The sequence below is a fragment of the Cyanistes caeruleus genome, chromosome 3 (assembly GCF_971803275.1).
Source record: "Cyanistes caeruleus chromosome 3, bCyaCae1.hap1.1, whole genome shotgun sequence".
In the NCBI taxonomy this organism is placed as follows: Eukaryota; Metazoa; Chordata; class Aves; order Passeriformes; family Paridae; genus Cyanistes; species Cyanistes caeruleus.
In genome coordinates this window covers 39,045,291-39,055,323 of record NC_141703.1, presented here as the reverse complement: position 1 = coordinate 39,055,323, position 10,033 = coordinate 39,045,291, and positions in this window count along the sequence as shown.

Sequence of the window (10,033 nt, the reverse complement as noted above, 5' to 3'; positions counted from 1 at the left end):
CTCGAGGCAGCCATGCTGGCTTCTGCTGCACTGGAAAGAGAAACATTTGCCACATGGAATCAGAAAACATTGGCAGGAAAATAACTTTAATTTCTGAACCTGGAAAAGAGTGTTGCAAGCATTAAAAAATTTTAAAAAAATAAAATGCAGGGAAGGACAACATTCACCTGGGCTCTCTAATTTCACCTTCAGGCTCTGAGCCTATGATGAGTATGTTTGAACGAAATAAGTTTGTGAAAGAAATCTTAAAGGCAACTTCTGAATGCAAGATGGGGGGAAAGGATGTGTACCAAATCCCCTGTGGGCTGGGACAAGGATGAACAATACTTCTTGGAGGAAGGCAAAGCAGCTCTCCCACACCAGTTACCAGCACAGACATGTGGCTGACGTTACGGATGTGTACATGTAGCTATATACACACATACTGGAAAAGGCAGTGGAAGAAGTCACAGCTATAACATGGACTCTGCAAACATTCAACCTCCTACATGGCTCCTGATTTCCACCTTGAATCAGCTTAGGGTTCAGAAGAAAGACAAAAGGTGTATTTGTTCCTAGCCAGCCACATCAGAGAGTGACAAAAACCTTATGAGACATTTTGTCTCATCTACAGCCTTCCATGCCTGTTGTAATTTGCCTCCTGAGCCTAATGGAAGCCTGCCCTGGATGGTCTGTTCTTTGTTATTCTTTCAATTTCCTTGTCTTTTATTTATTTCCCTTGCCTCTCAAGAGCCGTTCAGAGGTCCCATTACTTCCTGCTGGCCAGGGAAGGCTGTGAGAACAAATAGTTATATTGGATTAAAATACACACACTACCACAAGAAAAACAGAGAGAAGGGGACAAGGGACTTGCTTAGCAAAGGGTGGTGGAAGTCATGGGACAGAAATCTGCCAGAAATATTGAAGCGGGGGTTTATGTCAAGACTTGTTTTAGACGTGATCTCTGCAAGGAACAGGGCATCTGAATTTTTACTGTGTCGGTGCTGCCATTTGAACCTGCATATCTTGAATTCGTTCAATGTTTCCTTTGGATTTTAAATGAAAGTGTGTTTGGAGTAATGCAAATTCCACTTCTTGGCAGTGTGGATTCTCCTGGTACCAGAGGAGCCGGTTGCTGCTACATCAGGAAGAGAGTTCAGTGCGCACAGTGTGCTCCCCCTCTGCAGCAAAGGGGCTACACCCACCACCATCCTGGGGGAACACAACATAATTGCCAGAACCATGGACATCATTACCCCCCCATCTCTAGGGCAAATGAACCCCGTGGTCCGTGCTTGACCCAGGCAACAGCAGATTGTATCTGCTGCATTTGGAAATTTTCCTTTCTGTCATCTGTTAAAAAAATTATTAGCAGGTGCTGAAAATTGCGGCCTCCAACCTAGAGACCAAGAGCCAAAATACCAGAGGGGGAAAAGTCAGTTCTTGACAACCACCTGACTCCAGGGTTGGATGAGCCAGAGAGACAATCTGCTACTATGGGAGATGCCACATCAGAGGAGGGAAGTGGTAGCACCTCCTGCAATTAGTCTTTTTTTTTTTTTAGCTACAAGTGGCAAGGGCCAATTGCTTGCCTCTGTGAAGTTTTAAACCCAGTGATCCTTTCTAGTGTCATAAAAGAGTTAGACCAGCCCACATCTGATCAAAAAAAGTTAAGTTACCTGTGCACCAGTCAGAATAACAAACTAGTCATTTAACATTGGCTGTGTAAATGGAACACTGCTATGCATGCACATCCCAGTGAACACAGGAGAATAAATTCTTATGTGCCATGTAATCATACACACACTGGTGTAAAAATGTGCTGATATAAAATAAATATGCATATAGCTATGCCTTTGCCTCTTCCAGCCTCCAGGTTATAGCATTGCCAATGTGTTGACATAAAAATGCAGTTTTATGGATCACATCTCAATAGGAATGTGTGAAAAGGGATTTTGTTTTGGCTACAGCTCAGTCTCTTAATATAATTATAATTACTATTTTTACTACTACTGCTACTACCACTACCACAGTGAACTGGGAGCCCCCTTGGTTCTACCTATGGTACAAATAACAAGAACAAGCCTGACTTAAAAGACAGGACAGCTGAAAGAGAGACAGGCATAACACAATTTATTATCTCCAAGATGGAGTAAAAGGACAGGAGGTGAATGTAGAATTCAGCTGTCTAAAATTCCAGTCCCTGGTGTGGCCTGGGCCCTCTCTGACACAACCCACACATGGCTTTCTCAGGGAAGAAAAGAGGGGGGAAATTACTTTATTGGTGCAATGGGAGGAGTGGCTTTTGTTACAATTGGTGTAGCCTAGCTCGGCACTCCCGGTGTTTTTGCAGCAGAGATGGAGTTAACTCCTAGTGAGGATTGTACCACATGCCCAGGGCTCGTGGCTGGTGGCCTTGGCTGCACCTGGACAGTTTCCCTGTGACACTGTGGGCCACCACGGGGGCAGCTGTGCAGCAGAGGTAGCAGCTTGCTCAGGTACAAACAGGCTGACAAATACCTGGGGGCAAGAGCCAAGCAAGCCTTTCCTCCTTTCTTTTTTCACCTGCTTGCCTTTATTAGGGCCATAGTGAGAGTCACTGTGCTTTGTTTCAGCCTGAAAATCAGAAATATCTCTCTTTGACAGTTTGTCAATAAAGAAGGTTTTTTTTTTTAATCTCTCCAAGGACAAAAAAAAAAGCATTTTGAGTGCCATTTTGGCATTTGCCGGATCTCTTGTTGCCTCATGCTGGGTTCTGCTGGGTGCTTTATGAAAAACCCTCTAAAAGTGCCACTTTCTTTCTGACAGTGACCTGAACCACGGGCGCACAGCCCGTGCAGCCGGGAAGCATCCCCTCCACAGCCACTGCTCTATACCAGCCACCCTTGTTCTGAGGTAGCTGTTTTCTGACAGCTCTGGGGCTCAAAGAAATGAAATAAAAGAGGATGAGAGCACACTCTCCCCTCCCCAAAAGGAACATTTTGAGAGAAAGGGGCAGAAAACACAACATGAGCCTCTTCAGTAAGCGGCAGCGGGCTCACAAGGAGTAGGAAAGCTGTCTGCCAGGAGGCCAAATGGTTTGCCTGCAGCTCCAGAAAAAGAGACGTTATTTGGTTGAAATCATTTAAAGAAAACAAAGGATGACTGCTACATGGCTGCCCATGATCGTCTGGAGCACTGTGCTGTTGTGGGGTGTTTATGCCAACCAAATGGCAGCAAAATGCCAGTGCGTGGCACAGGGCCGTACACAGGCACGCCTGCGGGACCAGCCCCCGACAGCTCCACATGAGGCAGCTAAAACACATCCAGCCCCAAGGAAGGGACGATGTCCTGCTCATTATCTCCATTTTACAGGTGTTGGAAGGGAGGCTGGGGAGATTTGCCACCGAGGGGGTCTGTCAGAGCTGGGATTAGTGGTTGTGCATCCCAGCTCTCAGCCCTGTGCACAGACCATGTCTCTTGGAGCAGATTCGGGGGAAGATTTTTATTTCTCTCACACAAGAGAGAAAAGAAACATCTTCCAGCTTCCACTAAGGGAATTATTTCTTCCTGCCAATGCCAAATTGATTTGTCTTAAGGGCACTGTTAGTATTAGCTGAGTTAGAAATCCATATTGTCAATTAAAACTTTACATCATCCCAGAGAAACCCTAAAGAAGATAGGCTTTCAGAAGCAAGAATAACCAAGTTTGCATAATGATCATCAGCAATAAGAACCATCATTTAAGAAAACTTGTAAATGATCCTGCTCTGCTAGCTGTCCATGTAGTCACAAATATCAAATTATTTGCACGTATGTCACTGAAAAAACCTACACTACCCCAAAATACTTCCCCCGTTTTGGACTTTCTCTTTCCAGCCATCCAGCATCAATCCTGCTCTGAAACCCTTCAGTGCCAAAAGGAGTGTGAAGATTTCCTACCTCATTACTGCCTTTCAAAGGCAGCCACAACCACAAAAAATAGACCTCAGGGAAGGGGGAGAAAATCTCTGCATGCTCAGAGTCCCACCTGCCAGTTATCCCCTCTCCTTTGTGCTTTGAAGAAGTATCTCACCTCTTACAAGGGAAACAAGTTTGTCATGGAGGGAGATGTGGTTAGTAATTCTGTCTGTGTTTCCCTCTCCTCCTCTGAGCTGACAATTCCATCTCTCTCCTGAGCTACAAAAAGAAAGAGTCAGTCTTGAACCAGACTGACTCCCTGGCACCCCTGGTTCCTTCCAAGTCATGCATTTTCCAAACTGTCCTTTAAAAATGCAGTGCTGGTGGCTGAAGAGATGGTTAGCCAGCAGCAACTAGACCATGACAGAAATGTGAGTTTATAACCTGGCAACACAATTTTGGCTCTGAAATGTAATTGATCCCATTATGATCTCTGCACTCCAAGACCTGAGTTTTAAATAATCTTTTGTTGAAAGATAATGTCCTGAGTGTATTTCAGCTTTAGTGAAGTTTAGTTTATGATCTGTTCCTGGCCCTTCTCAGCTATCAGTGATATCTTCCCAGTGCCCCTCTCGCTGCTTTAATGCTGCCTCAGTTAATAATACCTGCTGGAGAGGCAGCAGCATCTCTTGGCAAACTAAATGTGCACAGTCTCAAGAGTCAAAATCTGAATATGTATAGAGCACGTAAGTAATCATTAATGCATAGCACGTCCCCTCTGGTCATTGAAATAAATTATTGACATGAACATCAACAAGAAATAAACCAGGTGCAGCCCCAATGGTTGAGACCCCATAGGTAAGCATAAATTATCAGAGTGCTTCAAAATTTCTAAACCTTCTGGAAATGAAAGAACAATCATGCAGTGCTGATTGTAGAGATATGTGTGTGCACATACATGTCTGTGTTTGTGCTTGAGCATGTATCACACCTTAACGTGTGCACACCATCATGTTGTAGCCTTAATCATTTGTCTTAAATGGCTGGTGAGGGATCCCAATAGCATCTATACGTGCATAGCCAAGATTCACACTTGCCATGCCACTTCTTATTACCACACAGTCTACAAATTGCTTCTGGAAAAGTGTAATCCTGGTTTTACCTCTATATTTTAAAAATAATTTCCCCGTGTATTATCTCTTCACAGCTTTGTACATTTACGCTTTTACTCTCCAAATGCCTTGACTAGAATGCTATATCCCTGAACAGAAACATATTCCCCCCTGCTATTTGTCTGCAGGAGCCTTGTTCATTCAGAAACAAGGAAAAAAATACGAATGATTGTTTTTAAATTCCCCAACGTGCGGAGCTCAGACAAGCCACAGATGCAAATGTGGAAAGCAAATGTAGTGCTGGCATTAGGAAATGGCTGGGTTCACTGTGCTTGTAAGAAAGCACCTTTATTATTTAGGCATGATTGTAAGCTGCCATTTTGATAAAATCCCTGGGTTTCTGGACTGGGTACACAGAAGCTGGCACGACACATCTACTGTAGCCCCATAATACCCAGCCATCAATCAAGGACCTTCTGCCAGCACTGAGCTATACTCATTCCCAGAGCTGGCAGCCACAAACAAGCCTGCACATCCATGTCACCAGCAACTCACGTATTGTCACATTGCTCCCTTTTGTCATTGGGGAGCACCAGGCCCTGTGCTAGCACAGCAAATGGTACTGCTGCGCTCCATGAGCCAGAAGCCCAGTGCTGCCATGGGGAATCCTGAGCTGGACGGTGTCCTGTTGTGTCAGAGCATGGGCACTGCCCTAGCAGGGGTACAGGTGCTGTCCTTCCCCAGGAGGTGAAGGCTGCCCTCCTCAAAGCAGCAGACGACAAAATGTGCATAGTCCTCTCCCCTGGGGACCAGCCTGGGCTGGCTGCACATTCATTTCAGCATTACCCAGTCCTGTATCTGGGCTGCCCAGCTGCCCAGCCAGAGGATGGGGTACATGCTCCTCCCCACCCCTCTCCCTGCTGGCTTGTCAGACCCCCAGGTTCTCTGGGGAGGCTGGAAGCTGCAAGGGATGCTTCTGGTAGGGCAGCAGGTAAGATGGAGTTGGCGATTATTTGGCCCCATGTTTTCCAGCAGTCAGAACAATTTTTTTAAATAAAATCCTCAGCCTTGACATTTTTAATTTGCTTTAGATACAATAAATGGGTTTTGTAAAATTCTTAGTTCTTCAACAGATAGACAGCTGAGAAAGGGAGAGAGCAATGCCTTAATCCCTAGGAAAGATGGGCCTCTGCTTCTTCAGTGGCAAAGTAATAAAAATTAAGAAAACACTAGAAAACAGGCCGTTAATATAAGGCCACATCTTCCATTAAATGAGACCTTGCTGTCACTCTGTGCTCCATGCTCTGTACAGTGGTAAGGGGTTGGTAGTGTCCTTGCAGAGCTCAGAGGGGAAGGCAAGTGGATGCCAGCAGCATCGTCTTCCTTTCAAGGTTGTTTTTCTTTCCCTCATATTCTGGGAAAATCCCTGTGGAATTTATTCTTCTAATCAACATGATCTGAGGGTATTTGTGTGAGACTGATGCCTATGTGGAGGGAGGGCTGGGAACCAGGTGTAGGTATGTGCATGTGTAATCTGTGTCTTGAGAGATTTTAGCTGCAATTGCAGACATTGTCTCTTTTTGGGTAACACACAAAGCAGAACTGGAGCAGCTAAAAGGCAGAGAGATTCATGCTTTATGGTACCTTACAACACACTGAATGTAGCCCCATTTACATTATGTAAATATGTAAATATGCATACGTAAATATGCTATAAAATGTTGCTAAATCCTTATCTTGCCAACTCATTACCTTCTTGGGAAACTGGGACTATTGACCTCCCTGCTTCTCTACCCCACTGGAAGAGCCCAGTGCCCACAGTTCATTTTTGTATTTGGGCCTAAGTTCTTCCCATTTTCTCTACTTTCAATTTAAGAGCCACCTGGTGCAGAATTGCATGTACCCAGCTCAAAGTTCCCTCTCCAAAGGACTGCCTGGCAGGTTCATACCCCTGAAAAGATCCCAGGTGCCAGCTGCAAGCATCAAACCCTATGGGTATGCTCCCAGGTAAATCTCATTCCTGGGTTATATTTCTCTAACCCTGGCAGGATGCACTAAATGGCAAATGCATCTGGCGTATGAACATTGCCAGCTAGAGAATAGAAATAGAAATAGAATAAGTACTGATGAAGTAAATAAAATCCTGGGCAGATTGCCCTGGGTCAGGTGATGGCATAAAATAATTCAAGGTTTTCAGGCATTGAATGATGAACACTTTCAAGAGACGGTTTTGGGTTTTTTTCTGTGCTAGAGAGCAGAGGTAAAAAGAATCCAAGGGCTGTCCCCAACAGTTAGGCACACTCGGGCACTTGGGTACAACTGTTGAAGCCAGTGCCTGGTGCTGCCCTGGCTCACCACCAGCAAACTTGGAACCTAAAAGTCTGCTCTGGGCCAAGCCTGCTTCCCTGTCTTGCAAGAAACGAGAACAAAAAAGTCAGAGGAGGCCCCCTACAATGAGGGTATCTGAGCTGGGATAGAATCAAAGCAGCAGACTCCTGTCTTTGGCCTGCCCTGGCCCTTGGCCCTTGGGATTGAGGCTGTGCCTAACATTGGTCTGAGCTGGGCTGGTTTGTATTTGGCTATAGTTTGAAAAGCAAAGTCTTATGTCACTGTGGAGAGTCTGCATTTTTGTGGAATTAAAATATTCCTTAATTAGATGTTGTCTTTTAGTAGAATGAAAGAAGGGGTTTTATTTTGCTTTACTTTGCAATTTTAATTTACTCCCATTTGTGTTTAATAACTGGGTAGAACATTAAACAGCTGCTGTAAAATATTTGGTAGCTTGGCCCCAACTTTCAAACATGATCTGCCACCCAGGCTGGTGATGGTGGGTGTCTGGGAAGCTCCTTCCAGCTTTGGGATGGGGGAGAGCTGCCTGGATTTGTCCCGTTGGCCCTTCTCTCCTCAACCATTTCCCGCAGGAAGCAGCTTCCCTCCTCCTTAGTACAGGTGAAAGGGATGTACCCTGCGAGAGGGTACAGCCCCGAACAAATGTCCATGAGCTCCCTGCCAGCCACGAACAGCACCAAGGGCAGAGACTGCGGGTTGCTAGTCCAGGGGGTGTGGGCTGGGCAGGCAGGGACAGGCAGGAGAAGCAGCACCAAGCAGGACAGACAAGGAGGGTGGCACGGGCGGGCACGGGTGGGACCGGGCAGGCACGAGCAGGAGCACTCGTGGCCAGGCAGGACGGGCCAGGGGACAGAAGGGACGGGAGCCAGAGGCCGGGGAGTGCTGAGCCGCCCCGCACAGACAGTGCCCGAGGCTGGGCCTCGGGACAGCACAGCGGCAGCGCCTCCACACCCCCAAACGGGGTTTAGACTATAAAATACATCCGAGCGGGGAACCTGCTCCCAGTTCCACACAAGTGACGGACAAGGGCAGGACAGGGCAGGTGTCTCTGCCGCAGGCCGCCTCCTCTCTTTGGAGCCGCGCACAGCGGGAGCGCTGTCCGGCAAATTCGGGCTCCGGGACGGACGGGGGGGACGGACGGCGTGGGGCCCTTCTTTCCTTCTCCCTCCTCCCACGAACAGCTCGAGTCACCCGCGGCTGACGCCCTGACTCGTCCGGTTACAGCCAGAGCTACCTTCCCCACCTGCAGCCCTCTTGCCCTGCAAAGCCTGGGGTCATCACTCCATTTCCAGCCCCACGCCCTTAAAGTGGCACCCTACAACATGTACCAGTTCCCGCGACTCTGCGGGATTTGTAGATTGGAGAGGAGGGGAAGAGGATGGTACGGGTATTCTCCCCCACAGGAAACGCTTCCTTCTTTTCAATGTTTAGGCTTCGAGCTGTGTCCCAGGCTCGGTCTCCTGCCCGGCAAGAAGAGAGCTTGCCGCGCTGGGACCGCTCTCGGCCGCCGCTCAACCCCCGCATCCGCGCAGCATCCCTCGCCACCTCCCCGCTGCCATCGCAGGGGAACTCCCATTTATCCCAACCCCGGCGACAATCCTGCCCCGCTCTGCTTCCCGGACGGTCGTTTTAGGACAGAAGAAATCGCATATGTTCGACGTTTAAGCGATTTAATATTAAAAAACCGTAGCAATCAAAATCACGCCGTGTCCCTGCTGCTCCGCGCAAGTACAGCGCCTCTCTCCTCTCCGACTCCCAGTCATATTTACGGGGTTTCCCCCTGCTATTTGCTTGAATTTGGGAACCTCCGGCCCTTACACTAATGCCGAGTTGTGTTTTCGGGGCAGAGGGGAGAAAGGGTTTGCTTCCCCCACCCCCCTCGCCCCCGGTGTGTTTTATCAGCCGTATGCGAACGGCCTCGCAGCCTCCACGGCAGTCCCGCACGGCCACCTCTGCCCTGCCAGCACCACCAGCCCCCCACTTCGGCCCCTGCAGCTGGGGGGCTCCGAGGCTCGCTCCCCCGCGGCCCGGGGGCGATGGAGACCCACCCTGCCCAACGAGATGCCCGGCGGAAAGGTGAGGGGCGGCTCTGTCGCGGGTGGCATCTGCACCCTCCCCTGCACTGGCCTTGCCTCGAACCCGGGCTCTCGCCACGTCGAGGATGGAAATTAGGGATCGCCCCATCCTCTCAGCCGGTAAGAGCCGACTCAGGCACGTACCGGCGGGGCTGTTCGTCCCGTTCACCTCTACGGGTTTCCCTGGGGAAGGACCGGGCCGGCAGCGGGGCGAGAGATCCCCTCTGCAGGTGACCTGCCGAAATGTGAGCAGCGCCTGAGTACCGGGGGTCGGGGTGTCGTCAGATCCCAACACGGCACTGTTCCCGTACAGGGGTACATCCAGCCCGACCCGCCCCCTTTTTCTTTTTCCCTTGGGTCCCCGCCTCGGTGCCCACCCGCGACTGGCTAGGCGTGGGGTGCATGAGCCCAGGAGCTTGCGGGTGTGCTGCAGCCTCTAACGGGACACCAGGCAGACACCCCAAAACAGCCCCCGCTCCCCAAAGCCCTGCCAGCCTGGAGGGCATCTTTCTGGGAGCCAGTCCAGCCCCAGGAGGGAGGGGGCTGCAAAGCCCTCCTCCCCCGGGCTGCCCGCGGTCCCTGTCCCTCACCGAGCCGGCGGGCCCGGCACAGGGCGGACCGCGGCAGCCTCTGCGGTGG